We start from the raw sequence: 16191 nt of genomic DNA on the forward strand, positions 1-16191 counted from the left end.
AAAATCAATTAAGACAGTAGCTTGAAAAGGAATCATCTATAAGAGCAAATGAGAGGGGAGGGAGCAGATACTAAAGGTGAGCTGAATGCTGGAGGAACAGATGTGTGTGTGTGTGTGTGTGTGTGTGCGCGCGCACGTGTGCACACGCAGCCAGGAAAACTAGGTAGAGAAGAGGAAGCAGCAAATGGGAGAGACAGGGAACAATGACATGGATTACTCGATTGATGATTAGATGGGTGCAGAGAAGCAAATTAAAAAGCTAAGATGAAGGGCAAGTTCCTATCATCTATAGAAAGCTATAAAAGACAAGGACGTATCTTGTTTTTCTCAAGGCATTGCAAAGAGAATCAAGTCTCCATGGGAAAAAAAAATGAAATCTAAATTTCCCCAATGAGAAGGCTTAATCGATTGTTTGATTTGTACTACACAATTATTTTAACTCTTGTAAAAGACCGTGTTCCCAATATGTAAAACCAGGTGGTCAAACTGTATTGTAAAGCTCATTTTAAAAATACATTGTGTATATGCACATGCCTAGTAAAAATAGTAAATATATTGACCTAAATGGGAACTGTGGTTATTTCTGGGTGGCGCCGTGACTGGTGCCTGGTGGTGGTGGTGAGTTTTTTCCCCTCTGCACTTTTGTGTTTTTCCTGGCGAGGGTGAATCACATCTGTTTTCACATGCGAAACTGAGGAACGGGAAGAGCCGGGAGTTCAAGGCGGCGCCCAGTGTTGGTCTGGCTTTGTGGCGCGTGTGCTCCGCTCGGGGACAAGATTCGTTCCCATTTTTTAGGAGCTGCTCCATCCCCAATTCGTGTTTTCTCAAACTAATGCCCTCCAGATGCAAAATTCCAAGCGAGCGGGATTTTCCGCAGTGACAAATGGACAGAAGGGGAAATGGGATACGTGGGAACAGTGAGGGACACCCCCAAAGAGCTCACAGAGCAAGGTGGGTGGCCCGGTGGGAAGGGCTGGTCTAGACGCTTAAACTCGGTGAGGCCGGTTTCCCAGTCTGTGAACCTGGGTTAATCCCTATGTGATGGTGTTTTTAGAATTAAGTGAAATAAAATAGAATACTCGTACGAAAAAGGTTTTTAACAGATGTCATCTTTTTCTATCTGCCTATTCACCACAGTGTTTTAAAACACTTTTTTGCCCAGAAATAGTAAATGAAAAAGTTCAGATTATTAAAATAAGGCTTCTCATTTGCATGCAAATAATTCATAACCGCACTGTGAGGCCGAGGCCGGGACAATGTTTTCCAAACTTGGGCATTCGCATGCCACCTTGATTTTGGCCATACCGTCTGTAGTTAATTATTTTCTTTACATCAACTTATTTTTTATTGCAAAATATACCTAACATAAACATTACCATTTTAACCGTTTTTAAGTATAAAGTTCAGTGGCGTTAAGTACACTCACATCGCACACACCATTCATCACCGGAACTTTTTCATCTTCCCAAGCGGAAACTACTCGTTAAACAGTAACTCCCCGTTCCCCTGGCAACCGCTATTCTACTTTTCATAGCTATGAATTTGACTATTCTAGGAGACTCATAGTATTTGTCCTTTTGTGACCCGGCACTGCCCCTGCCACACTTCCTATCCCCCACCCCCTCATCTGAGATTCCATGACTCTCCGCCACACGGGTTTGTTTCCATGTCTTGTCTCCCTCACTGGTCTGCAGGCATCTTTAGCACCTACGTGCCAACTGCCTGGACCCCTAGAGCTGCTCCACAGATGCAGAGTGGATGCAAGAAGGGAGAACCAAAGAGGAGGAGGGTGGGAAGGAAGGAGGGTGGAGAAAGGCAGGCAGGGAACTTTCCTTATCTTCTTTCTCATTAGCAGCTTTGGTTATAAGATGATTAGTACTTGAGACCAGGCTCCATGATAAAGGACGAACAGCAGAGTGCCATTTGGCCAGACCCCCTCAGTGTAGTCTGGCGCCTCCAGGATTCTGCACCTCCCTGCAGACTTGGCCAGCTTCACCCGCTGATTTGAAAAAAAAAAAAAAAAAAAATTTTTTTTTTTGAGAAAAAGCAGCAGAAGACCCCTCTGCTTTCTCCCAAGCAATACGGCACTTCTAAGCTCCACGATTATTCCTCATGTTGAATGTGTGATGTAAATTAACCCTTCAAAGATTAGCCCCAGTTCCCTAGGGAGCCCTCCTGGCAGATGCCAACCCAACACGGAAGCAAAAGGCAAGTGAGAAAGTATCTAATTCCGAATTGCTCAGGTTTCTTTTTCATTGAGGGAAAAAATAAATAAATAAATAAATAAAAGGCAGGCAAGGACTACGAACGAGATAAATCGGCGTATAATCAAATCGATCAAAAAAGTTGACGTGCATTATTAGAGGATGTCCTCCTCAAAAAAAAAACCTAAACTGACTTTGGATTTACCAGACATCACAACAAAACCCACGTGCTATGAAAAGAGAACCAGACCTCATCTGGCACTGTGAAAAGTAAGACGTTGATTTTTCTGTAGCACTTGGAGATATTTGGACAAAAAATGTTTCAGCCTCTGAAAGGAATCCTGTGACCACTCTAAAAACCCGTCAGTTATAAATAGAAATGTTGACAGCCCCGTGGACAGAAGACTGCCTCCATTAGCGACTCTGCAGAAGATCCTTGTCTCTGAGCTCAAGGCTCCCTCCCCACTCATGATGACCTCCACCCACCACCAAGCTGGACTTGGCTCCAGCTCAGTCAGCGCAGGCACAGCCAAGCCACGGGCCTCTGCTGCCCCAAGTCCAAGACTCCTCCCTGTCGGGGGCAGGGGGAGGAGGAGGGCGAGTAAGACCAATCGCTTTGCCATTCCATGAGCCTAAATTCAGCTGCCTCTTAAGAGAGGGAATGACAGCCACCTGATGCCACCGGTCTCCAGGGCCAGCAACCATGCCTAACTGAAGATTTGGAAAAATTCGACCCTCCCCACTCTACTCCCCACAGCCATGTTTCCGGTCCCAGCTTCCTTCCAGCTTGAAACTGCTGGGTGGGCAGAGCTGACTGACGTTCTTCGAAATGGATGTGGCTCTTCCCCTGGCTTCTGTCGATCCCTGGGGCCCGGTGCTCTCACTGAGAAGTGAGTTGTCCTAAGTGCCCACTTGAAAATGACCAAAAGGAGGCGCAGAGCCATAAATAGATCAATACGTGCACACGTGCATACACACTCATACATGCTCCTGAAGATCAGGTAGCAGATCAGACAATTTCTGCTTCCTTACCGCACGGACCTGGAGGAAGGCGAGCCGGCCCTTTCCTGGCACTGGCAGAGAAATACTTCTTGGGTTGGACCTCTGCTGGGAAGAGGGGTGGCGAGAAAGAAAGGATGGACGAGAGCAGGAAACATCGGACTCACCTCCCCAGGCTGCCGAGAGCTGGCCCGTCCAGTCTAACCTGTGGTTTCTCCCAGCTGTGGGTTTGGACTCAGGCTAAAAGTAGAAGCCGGCTCTGCCCATTACTGGCAAGTCACTTAACAGCTTGGGTTTGCTCTGTGGCGGAAGGAGAGCGTGGCAGGCTCTTCCTGAAGCCCCCAGGCCAGTGCAGGGCATGTCAGTGGTGCCCGTAAATGTTTTGAAAGAGAGAGTGGGGAAGGTCCCACCTCGGTGCTTCTCAGCCATCCTCAGCTCTCTTCCTGGAAGCATCCTTCACCCACTCCCCGCTGGCCCATCTTTGTACACCGTCTCTGCCAATGACTCGGCAGTGTGGAGCACCTGTCCAGGTGGGGAGCACCTGCCCTGGTTCAGTGGCTTTAGGAAGGAGGCAGATTGGGTTCTCGTCTCAATCGGATTATTAAGAGGGGTTATTCCTTTCTCTTTTCCTTCCCCTTATTTATCCTTTCGCAGCGGTTTAGCAAACATTTCGGAGTCTGGCGCACACGGCTGTGCTCGGGAACTTGAGTTCAGCACCTCAGGGAAGCTCATGCAGCTCCCAGCGCGTCCTTCAGCCCCGGTCCTGAGCGGGACTCGGGTGGGGCCGGAGGTCTCATGCTACCCAGGCTGCAGCCAACCCGTTGGCTTTTCTGTGTCCAGCCTCCACCTCGGTAGGTATTAGGACCAAAAGCCAATAGATGGTTTCCCTGAATGTTTCGAGGTACCTCCCTTTTTGTCGCTCTTGCCTGAAAACACAGTTTGCACCTGCCTCACCGGCAGCCCCAGCAGATAGAGGGGTTTCGCTCTCCTCCAAGGTAAGGGTCATCCCCTGGCTCCTGTCTGTGAGGCTGGTCCCTGGGATGGCACGGTGGGCCTCTCCTTGCAGCTGGAGGCAGGAGGAGCAGCCGATTGTCTGGAACTTCGCTCTCTGCTCCAGCTGGCCTCCTCAGACCTTCCAGAACAAATCTGTGTCCAGGAGTCTGAAAATCCAGCTGTTCCTTCCCTGAACTTGACACCCCGACCTTGGGCTCCCCTGCTCTGACGTCTGTGGGGGTGCCCTCAGTGAGGGCTGTTCCTCACCATTTGGGGCTCCACTGAGATGTCATCTTCTCAAAGACCCCTGACCACTCTAAGGTCACCCCTACCGGACACCTTCCATCACAAGTCCTGTTTACACCCTAGCATTGGTCACCGTATGAAAGCATCAGACTTACTTGTGTGTTGTTTTTGTCCCTCCGGCAGGATTTAAGCTCCACGAGGGCTGACATCTCGTGAGCCTTGCTCTTTGTCCCTCCGGCAGGATTTAAGCTCCACGAGGGCTGACATCTCGTGAGCCTTGCTCACTGCTATATCTAGAAAAATGCCTAACACGTGGTAGAGGATCAGCAAGTCACTGTTAAAAGAGTAAGCGAGGGAATCTGCCTTATGTAGTTATATTTAAAGCTTTCATATTTAGAGCTCTTGCTTCTTCAGACAGGCTTTCAGCTGTTTGTTCAGCTACATTATAAAACAGAGTTAGGGCTGCTGAGCCCCCCGGAGCCCTAAGCAAGATGACCAAAGGTCACGCGCGGAGTCACCACATTATATCTCTTACAGCTGCTGTCATCACGACTGTACAGCAATGATGGAGCATCCACCAAGTCCAGCTGGATGCGGGAAAGGCCTAGGCCAGGCACAGGGCGGGGAGTAATGAAGGCCACCAGCCCCTGAGCTGTGCCTGGGGAACAGTGCTGGTCTGGCCTCTGCTGCTTCTGAGTAGTGTGACTCCTGGTAATGCCTGAGCTGCTACTTCCACCTGCCAGGGGATCAGAAGACCGGCCTGCAGGGCATGCATGACAAGGAGCAGAAAGTTGCCTGGCACTGCAGTACGTCCTGGGTATATTAGCTGTCATTACCATTATCTTCACTGCACAGAAAACCAGGCTTTCGTAGGCAAATGCCGTGAATAAAATTTGTGGTGTCACAAATATAGAACCAGGCAGACTGCCAAGGCAGCTTTTGGTCACCAAGCGGCCGGGCAGCGGTGACTAGATTAGAATTTTCGGTCTATATTGCCTTGTATGGAAGCTTTCTTCACAAGACAAAACAGTGAATAATCGTGGGGTTCCGTGCAGAGAAATCCCAGGGGCTCTCTGTGCCCATGGGCAGATGTTAATTCTCTAGCTCTCACTTCCCTTGTCTCTACGATGGGAATGATATCGACATCCATATTGGAAGGATCCTGGTGAGGATGACGAGAGCATTTAGAGCACATGGCACAGGCCAGCTTCAGCGGACCTGCCCAGTGTGGTGGGCCAAAATGTTTCCCTAGGGGCTGGGTTGGGCGTGCAAGACAACCCCACCATGTGGTACTGCTGTGTGAGCGTGGGCAGTTATTCTGGCTCCTGGCCACCTGTGTGTCAGTTGAGGAACGCAATGCCTCTGCAGAGTCAGGCCTCGGGACAATGCGCACACAGCATGGGCTGCTGCTCTGTAGTGCCCAGGATCTGCCTCCGGCAGCAAGAAACGCGGAGGTGGAAGGAAGCTGTGATTTGAAATCAGAAAACAAGCCCGTGTCCCCTCTGTCCCTCCCTGGTCATGAGGCCCAAGGTCATCACGTCACTTCTCAGAGTCTTACCAATGAATCAAGACAGGCCAAGGCGCTGGCTCCAGAATCTCTGGGCCTCTGACTTTTCGCATTCCTTGAAGCATTTTGTAGCTAAATGCAAGACAGTTTCTGACTCATGGCCTAAGACCCAAGGGCCGCCACCATCCCGAAATGACGGCTGCAAACCTTTCTTGACTCTCTCCCCGCCCAAGTTCCTGCGCCTGACAGGGTTTTCGTACTGCTTCTCGAGGCCTTTTTCCTTACTGTTTCCTTCCTGACTTCTTCAGCTGTTTACTTTTCCACTTGACGTGCTTTTCCCCAACTTCTCTCGCTGGAATTTTCCACCTATGTTACACTTTTCCCCCCCTCTTTCAGAATGCGATGGGGATGCTGATCTCGCCCTCAGCATGCAGAGTCCGACTGCCTCTCGCTCAGAGCCCCTGGGCTTCGGTCCGATCTTGGACCACATTCTGGACTTTGTGACTCCTTCATGAACTAGAAGAGGGTCAGCTGGCAAGTGGGTTTTACGGTTTCCTTTTCCTCTGTGGTCTGGAGTTCTCCCGGTCACTTTTGGGTACCTGTGGCCTTGCTAAACACGGGCTGGCCAACCAGGTCCCTCTGCTGTGGGGATGGAAGGAGCACCCTGGGTGTGAGCACCAGGGACTGCTGTCCTAGTGGCGGGGTCTAGGAGCATGGCCGTCCACTAGCACAGGCCCCTCCTGCTGGGCCAAGGTCACCGAGGCCCCTCTGGGCAGTGGCTAGTCTATCTCCTTTGGGGAGAGACAGGATCTGGCTTTGGACTTTGCCTCACACTCGGACGGGAGGCCAGCCTTCCCTTCGGCTTCTGGTCATTTATATTTAGAAAGTCACACGTCATATTTCTACATGTATTTGTACATATGCCTAGTAAAATGACTAGGAGACCAGCACCAAACCTGGGAGGGGTCGTAGCTGAAAAGGAAGGTAGGATTGAGTCGAGGGGGGAGGATATGGAGAGAGGGGGACGTTCTTGTCTAATTCTAGGTATCTCTGTGTGGTTTCAACTTTTGACACTGAAAAAAAAAAGCATTAGTATATTACTTATTGTAAAAATAAACGACTCATTAAATGAAACCCAATAAATTAGCATAACAGTGTAAGTTGTTAATTTACATTTCCTCCAAAAGTCTCCGAGTGCCTGTTTTCCACATCATCTCGACGTGGGGTCTCAGCTCCTTTTAAATCTTCAGCAAAGACATTAACCTAATATTTCATTATTGTTGTCATTAGCAATATTTGAAAATGAAGTCGAGCAACTTTTTGTATGTCTACTGACCATCCGTATCTCTCCTTCTGTGTCCTTCACCTCATTTTGTATTAGATTGTTATCCTTTAAGGATTTCCATTAACCTTCTGTCTGTCATATGTATAGCCTACAGATTTGACTTGTTTTTCTCTTGGCTTTTCGCCCCACAATACGATGGTGTCATAGAACGAATACTCCTCATTGTATAAATTCAGTTAACCCTTCTGGTTTTTAATATTCTCATAATAGCTTCCAGTAACCACCCATCTATGTGGGCTTAACTCCGCCAGGAACTTTGCTAGAAAACTCTTACATACATGATCCCATTTGATGCTTTAAGCCACAATGTTGGGTAACTATTGTCACCTCCATTTCCCAGGGGGGAAAAATTGAGACTCATAGAGGATAATTAACCTGCCCAAGGCCACACACCTGGTAGGTAGGGACAGATTTGAACAGTGACTACACACTCCAGGGCCCTAAATCCCATGGTACATTGTAACTACGCAGCCCCATCTCATCCTAAAAATGCGGGTTTCAAACATATTAAATCTAATGTTATTGATTTTCTTTAGGCTGATAAACATTTAGTGGGGAGAAAAAAACATATGCACACTTCCTATATGCAAAGCATTGTCCTAGGTGTCTGATGAATTCACCAGGATGCACAGGACGAACGTCCACAGGCCACAGCCTGTAGGTGTCTACGAGATCTAGTACCATTATACACACAGAAACCCTCCAAGTTGACTTGTTGCCTGAATTCGAGAAAGTCGTAATCTGGTAAAAGCTTTGCTTGATCTTGGTCTCTAGAATAAATACATAAAAACGTTAAGAGAGGCTGTCAAGCTTGACTATAATCAAATAATTTTTCTACGTTGCTTGTTCTACAGAAATATATTTCACAAGTAATGAGTTATTTTTTATGCCTACCTTACTTTTTTTTCCTTTGGTTATCGTTGTTGTTCTAGGTACGCGTTTGAGTAACAATAGCTCATAAGCTAATGTATTCTTTCCATAGAAAAACTAATTCATAGGACTTAGGAATCCCTTTAACTGTCTTGGGAAGGAATAACAGCAGATTGGTTTACACAGGACATTATGAGACAATCACAGGAATCCCCTCAAACAGTGATTAGCTGAAATCATTCACCTGTTATGAAATGCACGAAATGCATATTACATGGAATTCATACATCTATCCTGTTATTCATGCACCAACTTCCCCATAGCTATTAATAAGTTTCACGATTAATGATTTAAATCATTATTGATTTATTGCAATTTATTTATTATAATTAATTATTGACTTAAATTTGCACTAATCATTTAATCATTGATGATTGAAATCAACACTGATGATTTACATCAGAAGAGAAATCCAGCCTGAAAACACCATATTAGCCCTAAAAACTGCTTCAGCTTAAGAGAGATGGTTGTTTTTTTGTTTTGCTTCATTTTGTTTTTTTTCAGATATTCTTGGGAAGGTCATTCCTTACCCACATGTAGTGCTTGGGCAAGTGCTTGGGCTCTAGATCTCAATGCCTACTGTGTGACCTTGGGTAAATTACTTATGCTCTCTGTGCCCCCAAGGGCTCATGTGAGGCCTAGATATGGGTTATTCATATAAAGAGTGAGAATAGTTTGGGCCTATAATGAATGCTATAAATGTCATTGTCAGTGAGCCCTTTGAGGATTTAAGGAAGCTATGAACTCTATTCTGAAAGAAATGCACATATGAAGGTACATACAAGGGCTTCGTGGATCCCTTGAAGTCTGTTCATGATCCATGCACCTCAGGTTAAGAACCCTCCCCAATCCATCAATGGATAAAGAAGTGGTACGCATATGCCATGGAGTATGACTCAGCCATACAAAAGAATGAAATCTCGCCATCTGCAACAACATGGATAGACCTTGAAGGTATTGTGCTGAGGAGATTAAGTCAGGCAGAGAAAGACAAATGCTATATGATTTCACTTACATGTAGAATCTAAAGGACAAAACAAACGAACAGACAAAATCGTAACAAGTTCATAGACATAGAGAACATTTCGATGGCTGCCAGATGGGATGGGGGAAAAAGGTGAAGGGATTAAGAAGCACGAACTGGTAGTTACAAAATAGTCACAGGGATGTAAAGTACAGCACAGGGAATAGAGTCAAAGATACATAACTATGTATTGTGTCAGATGGGCAGTAGGTTTATTGGGGTGATCGCTTCGTAAGTTATATAAATGTCTAATCGCTATGTTGTACACCTGAAACTAAGATAATATCGTATGGCAACAGTAACTGAAAAGTTAAAAAAAAAAAAAAGCCTCTGAAAACCATTGTGTATCCAAGCTGGAGATGACCTTAAAACCCCTCGTTTCAGAGGAATAAAAGGAGGACTTAGAATGACGAGGTTCCGAGGCCTGATAGAGGCAGAGAGTCTTAACTCGGCCTCTGGACTCTCCCAGGGCCCCCACTCCACCCCGGGCTGCCCCCGGTGACACCTTGATCACCTGGAGGATGGAGATAGAGGCCCTCAGGCTTCCCCCACTGTCCGGCGGCAGCCCTGGCTGTGTACTGCAGCTGGTACTCACAGATCACCAGCTGCAGTCCAGGCACAGAGCGTCAGCACGCCGAGACCTGCACACGTGTTCTCACTCACACGCGTTCTCACTCACCTGGGTCCTGGTGGAGACGTGGAGGAGGAGCCCCATCACCCTGACACTTCAGCCCGACCCCTACCTACTCCACAAAACCAGCCTCAGCCCTGCGCCGTGGTCCGCTCCTGCCCTTTCTGAGCTGTACCCCTGAAACGTAAGGAGGTGCTTGGCCAGACGTGACCGGACTGAGCAGCCTCATTCTTAGTGTCTGGAAAAACCCCAAACGTCTTTGCCCAAAATAATCTTCCCCATGGCTCTGCTGAATCCTCCCCCGTTCTCATTTTTCTTCAGAGAATGACGGTGAAAATGCCGGCGTAATCTAGGGCAGCTCATGAACCACCATGCCCTCCCCACTAAGCAGGAACGGCTTATCCGAAGGTCATGGAACATGGATCAGATTCACAAAGGAGTGGGAAAGGTCAGGAGGGAGACGCAAGCCCAGGCCCCGTCGATTTCGCAACTCTTGTCTTTTACAAAGCACGGTTTTTTAAGCGAGGTCCTTAACGATCAATCGCCAGGGGGACAGACTTCTCATTCCCTACAGATTGGGGCACGCCTCACAGAGTGGTCCAGTGCTCCTGGCCACACGAAGGCACTAGAAGACTCAGAGAGTGGCTTCTGGCAGGGTCTGCAGAGGTCCCGGGCTCTGTATGAGTTGGGGTCTGCAGTGGACAGAGATCTGGGCAGCTTGGCAAACAGGGTCAGCAATTCTGTCTGTCAAGTCTTGTCCTGCCTCTTCCCCAGGCTGCCCAGCACTCAGGGGCCTGCCCACCTACGGACCCCTTCCCTCACTGATCACCCCTCTACAGCAGAAGCATTATCGTCTGGGGACTTCCCATGCTCATCTTATGTTTTTTATCATATTTGTCACATTTCTTATCCCTTTTCCATATCCTTGCTGATAACTCATTAAATTAGATAAGGTCACTGAAAGCACTTTGTAAATGAAAAGTATCCTGTAAAATCAGTGTTAAACATTTAGCTTTGCAGGATCAGAATCTCGACTCAGGACTTGGCCCCTCCATCAGGTCAAGAGGCGTCTGGAAGCAAGGAGTCAGGTCTGGGAACGAGGCTGCCGAGAGAAGAGGGAGGGAGAAGCGAGGTGGGTGCTCAGTCGCTTCGCCAGTGGGTCCTGGTGAAGGAGCACAGGTTTGCCCAAAGTCAGAGGCCCCAGGAGACAATGGAATAAGGGGCACAGCCCCGCAGCACATTGCAACTAACTCTCAGACTTCCCTCGGATTTGGCCCAGCCATCCAGAGACCTCTTTGCTTACGGCGACCATATTTTAAAATTAAAAACAGAGAGACCACGGTCTTCGAGCAACAACATCCTCAAGGGCGAATAGGTTGGGATATTTGCCATCAGGAACGTCCTCGAAATGTTGCATGGGAAGGTCATCATACCTTTGTCATCTCTGGCCTGGCCACCTTTCAACAGTCTGTGCTTGGCGGCATGGTCCTTGGGGCTGGACACTCGTGAGGGGTTTCCATTCAGTCTATGGCCAAGTCATGACAGAGGTTAAGCACTCATCCTGCGTCATACAGCTGGTAATGCTGAGCTGTCAGGAATCACATAGAATAAACAGGATTCCAGAACCCACAGCCTTAGACTCCGAGGCCTCACTGTCTGTTGACCAAATCCCAACAATCCCATCTGATTTGGCCATTTATTTGGTCATTTATTTTCTATTTAAGTATCGAAGGTTTAACTTTGAATCCTCTGCCTCCTCTTTAATAAAAGGATGATCGGAGATGTTGACATGCCTTAGTGGGCTCAAATTACACAATGTTAATCATGTTTTATATGGATATCTACAATTTATATTGTGTATGCCTAATATAAGGGTGGATTTCAAAGTGCTTGCATGCCCTGAGTTCAGGCCAACACAGGGTCTAAGCCTCAGCTCTGCCGTGTACAGCTGTGGGATCAGGGGCATGTCGTTCAGTCTTTCTCAGCCTCAGTTTTCATGTCTTTAAAGCGAGGATGACAAACTCATGTGACTGTCAGTGAAGAACCACAATACAACATAAAATGCTTCGCAATGCAACATACGTAAATATTAATTTTATTTTCCCTTTCCCCCCTCTGGTAGCAAATTAGTCTCCTAGGCTTAAATTTAAGCATTCTACCTTTTTATTAAGTTTACGGTCTTTCTGACCATGAAGCAATGGGATAACTATTGATGTGTTCCAAGCGCCGTGAACTCTTGCAGGGAATGGAGCTCGCTATTAGGAAGAAAGACCATCATTATGTTTATTAACATAAACGTAACACCACGTTATGGTTCTCTGCTACCAGGCCAGGGAAGGCCTGGCCTGGCTCTGTCGGCTTATCCCAGAAAAGCAGCCACATGAAGCTTGGAAACACCATGCAATCCACGCAGATTCTTTAGGTGTCACCAAACCGACATGAGTAAAAGTTTGGAATTGGCTAAAGAAGTGTGTTGGCTTTCCAATTTCTGCCTTATTGACCTTGAACTTGCTTATAAAAGGCCAACGTTGTTGGGGTGGGGGGGAGCGATACTGTCTTCTCAATGGAGAAGCCGATTGAGAACACTTCTAGAGGAGTCTTTGCCCCTTAAATAATGGGCACAGAATGAAAATGTGGATGTGCTAAAGGTTGTCAATTCAAGATCCAGCTGAATTAGGAAAATCATAAATGTTCGTCCTTTGAAATTCCACGCTAACGGATTAAGTAGGTTTTTCACATCTCTGGGGGGCAGGGACGGATCTGGGGGAGTAGTGACACTTAAACGTTTAATAAGTTTTTTTCTAAGGGCTTCTTAATGGCGTCAATAAGTTTGAGGAATCTCACATATCCGTTTAGTATGTCAGTGCAAAAAAAAAAAAAAAAAAAATTCTCCAGGGTAATCTTTCACCTATTAAATATTCCATTCCACTGTGGATTTCTTTTCAATAGGGAAAGGGTATTGAAAAACTTACAGGAGAAATATTTTCCTACTGTTTTATTCCTATCCTCTCCCCTTGCATTTGCATATGACATTGATCGGGAGAAAGACACTAAAAGCAAAATGGGTGTTTTTACCTTTAAATATCCTTCCGTGATACGAGTGCGGCTCTTGGTATCATTTTGAATAGGTGGTGCGTGGAGTGGCTCCCAAATCTGCCTCCTGCTCTGCATGATCTGGTTCTGCTGAGATGTTCACATTTGGCGGGAAAAGGCTCACTGGGACAGCCCCACAGATCCAACACCAGTTTCTCTTCCCCCTTTCCACAGCCGAGGTGTGAGCATCGACACTTAGTGGTAAGCTGTGGCCTAGCAGGGTTTGGTGACAACCTGACTCTTCTCAGACAAGGGGCCATTCCAGATGTTTAACGCAAGGTCACACCGAGCTCCTTGAAATGGCTCGAAGGCCACGTTCCACTGAGAAGCCCTTCTCGGTTTGGTGGCATTCACTGGAAGACAGTCACCTGGCCAGTTCCCGGCCCCGCTGGGAGAGAACTGAGCAGACGGTGAAATGTTTTCGCCAAGCTCCGTGCGTGGATTAGCGGCTCCGAAGGACAACGAGCCTCCCTAAGTCATCCTGTAACGTGACCCCCAAAGTGTGACTTGTCACACCATTCAAGGCTCCTTTACTCCCCGAGGGGTGGAGGGCGGCTTTGGCGAAGTTCGTGCTCACGGATAATCCAGACAGAACATGTTCTAAACGTAACTGGTTCCAGCCAAGTCATGGTCCCTGAAGGTCCTGCCAGAGCAGAGTTCTCCAGCCCCAAGTGGGCAGGGGAGCAGGGCTGTTTTTCACCAGGAGGGAGGCCGCCATGTCCCTGGAATGAGACCTCTGTGATTCTGATACTAATTTGGTGCATGTAACCTTGAAAGGCTGAGGCGTTTCTGTAACTCCTCCACTCCGCATATAAAGGGCTGAGGCCCCAAGTTTCGGGACTAGGACGTGGCTTCCGGAAGCCCCAGAGCCCACCCTCCCCTACGTCGTCCAGACAGCTGCAGATTCATCTCCAAGGTAAAGGGTGTTGAACTTGAATGTGCCTGGGATGGAAGTTCATCTTGCACTTCTCGGGGGAAATGAAGTGAATATATTCCTTGTCAACCCATCTTTTCTCTGAACCCCCTGCCTTGCGTCTGATTAGAAATGACTTCAGCATCTGAAAGGGGCTTTTCCATAGCTAATTTGTATATTTAGACGATGCACTCAAAACAAGCTAAACTCCGTGAGAAAGCCAGAAATCAGTGCCAGTGTTCACTTAACAAGGCTCTGAGGAGATGAAATGCTGATACATTCTGCGTTTATAAAAACTCCTACGGGATGCCAGTGCTGCTGGTTCATGGGACGATTGAGTAGCCGCTGGTTCACGGGTCCAGTGGTGCTTCACGGATGGTAAATTAGCTTTAGAGTTTTCAACGGCTGAATCTTGTCAAATCAGCAAAAAGTCAAAAGACATTTTACTAAAAATATTTCTGTTCTATCTTAAATTTTTTATGTTTCTATTAACATACGGCAAAAAATGACTCTCGTGCATGCTCGGTTCTATGAATTTATCATCCATACAATTCTGTGTAACCACCACACAATCAGGATAGAACAATTCCATGACCTCCAGAATCCTCTTGTGCTCTGCCTTTGTAGTTATACCCTCTCCCACCTCTGACCTCGGGCAATTATTACAATTTGTCTTTCTGAGACTGTCCTATAAATGAAATCATAGAGAATAGATAGTCTATTGGGACTGGCTTCTTACACTCAACACGATGCCCTTGAGATTCATCCAAGCTATTGAGTGGATCACCAGTCTGCTCTTTCTTATTGGGGCACAGTATTCCAGAAGATGGATGCTTGACAGGTTTTTATCCATCCACTCATTGAAGGACTATAAGGTTGTTTCCACTTTTGGTAATTACGACTAGAACTGTGTACAGGTTTTTGCTAGAATGTAAGTCTGCATTTCTCTAGGCTCCAGATCTAGGAGCAGGGTCGCTGAGTCATATGGTGGGTATACGATTATAAGAAACCGCTGAATTGTTTTCTGGAATAATCCCTGTATCATTTTGCCTTCCCAGCAACAACATATAAGATTTCTAATGGCTCCACATCCATCCTCTCTAGCACTTGATATCGTCAATATTTTTTTTTTTTCCCTTCATCTAGGAGTGTAGAGGTTTCTCTACATGGTTTTAATTTGTATTTCCCTAATGGCTAATGACGTCCAATATCTTTTAATGTACTTATTTGATATCTGTGTATTCTCTTTGGTGACGTGTCTATGAAAGGGCTTTGCCCATCTTTTAATTGGGCTGTTTGCTTTCATGTTGTTAAATTTTGAGAGTTCTTTATATATTCGGACTACAAATCCTTTGTCATATATATGATTAGCAAATATTTTTTCTTAGTTTGTATCTTATCGTTCATTCCCTTAACAGTGTCTTTTGAAGAGCAAAACTTATTTATTTCAATGGAGCCCAATTTATTAATTTTTTCTTTTATGATTTATGTTTTTGATGTCATGTCTAAAATTCCAAGCCACAAATAATTTCTCTTACGTTTTCTCTTAAAAGTTTTACAGTTTTACATTTTATATTAGCTCTACGATCCATTTTGAGTTAATTTTTGTATAAGGTGTGGGGTTTAGGTAAAGTTTTTTTTCCTCCTTTTTTCTCCTTTTTTTTTCCTTATTGGCATCTTGTTGCTCCGACACCATTTAAGGAGACACATCACAACACCTAACCCTTCTGCCAACACCCAACAACCATACATCATCATTATTATAGCTTTATAATAAGTCTTAAAATCAGGCAGTGTGATTCCTTCGACCTTATTCTTAATTTTCAAAAGTGCTTTTTACTTACTCTAATTCTTTTGCCTTTCCATGTAAATTTTAGAATCAGTTTGCCTTTATAAAAAATGCAACTTGGATTTTTATTAGAGTTGCAATAAATCTATAGATTAATTCTGGAAGAACTGATATCTCTGCTATGTTGAGTCTTCCAATCCATTAACATGGTATGCCTCTGAATTCGTTGGTGTTTTCTCTTTCATATCCTGCACCAGCATTTCGCAGTTTTTAACAAACATATTTTGTACATGTTTTGCTAGATTTATAAGTAAGTTATTTCATTTGGGGGATTTATTATAAGTGGTATTGTGTTTTTAATTTCGGTCTCCAATCGTTCTTTGCTGGCATATATTAATTTTGTGTATTGATCCCATATCCTGCAGCATCCTTGCTAAACTCACTGGCTAGTTCTGGGGATTCTTTTGTGGTTTGCTTCATGTGCACTTGAAAAGAATCTGTATTCTCTCATCATTGG

The sequence above is a fragment of the Pteropus medius genome, unplaced genomic scaffold, assembly GCF_902729225.1.
Source record: "Pteropus medius unplaced genomic scaffold, Ma_sr-lr_union100, whole genome shotgun sequence".
Lineage (NCBI taxonomy): Eukaryota > Metazoa > Chordata > Mammalia > Chiroptera > Pteropodidae > Pteropus > Pteropus medius.